This window comes from Prionailurus viverrinus, chromosome D4, assembly GCF_022837055.1.
Source record: "Prionailurus viverrinus isolate Anna chromosome D4, UM_Priviv_1.0, whole genome shotgun sequence".
Taxonomy (NCBI): Eukaryota; Metazoa; Chordata; class Mammalia; order Carnivora; family Felidae; genus Prionailurus; species Prionailurus viverrinus.
Genome location: NC_062573.1, coordinates 59,422,444 through 59,423,443, shown reverse-complemented (window position 1 = coordinate 59,423,443; position 1,000 = coordinate 59,422,444).

Here is a 1,000-nt window from a genome sequence, read left to right as displayed (position 1 = left end):
TCCACTTTGAGGCTCACTTCCCCTGACATCCCTCCGGGTTTTACAGCCTGGCTGCCATCTAGCGGCTGCTTATGCAGGAACAGCCAGGCCGGCCCTTCATGTTGGAGGGGCTTTTCCAGGGTCACGCCGTGAAGGTGTAGGGGCCAAGGGCAGCTGCCAGAAATGTGCCACTTTGGGATTTTGATTATTATAAATAAAAATTACTTAAGACACTCAGACCCTCCCCCATTCCCCTGAAAGCAGGAAAGAACTCTCCCTGTGGCAGGCGCCCTCCCTGCACCAGGAGACAGAGACGTTCTCGTCACCAGAGAAGGAGATTCAGAGTCCAGAAGGCTGTATAAACAACCCTGTTACTTATTCCTAATTTCGCACCCAGTCCAAATCCTGTTCAGAATTACTTACTGATTGAATCTCCTGGAGTTAAATTTTCCTGATTTTTTTCAGTTCCTCAAAGATCCATTGTCTCTCTGGGAGAAGACATTTATAAATGATATATCCAATAAAGGGTTAATATCTAAAATATATACAGAACTGATACAACTCAACACCCAAAAAACAAATTATCCACTTAAAAAACGGGAAGAAGACACGAACAGACCTTTCTCCAAAGAAGACATCCAGATGGCCAACAGACACATGAAAAGATGCTCAACATCACTGATCATTAATGAAATGCAAGTCAAAACTACAATGAGGTATCACCTCACACCTGTAAGAATGGCTAAAATCAAAAACACAAGAAACAACAAGTGTTGGCGAGGATGTGGGAAAAAAGGAACCCTCGTGCATTGTTGGTGGGAATGTAAAGTGGTGCAGCCACTGTGAATGTTACTCAGAAAGTTAAATCCAGCAATCACACAACTGAGTATTTACCCCAAGAATACAAAAACACCAATTCAAAGGGATACATGCACCCCTGTGTTTATAGCAGCATTATTTACAGTGGTCAAATTAAAGAAGCACCCCAAGTGTCCATCGACAGACGAATGAGTAAAGAAGA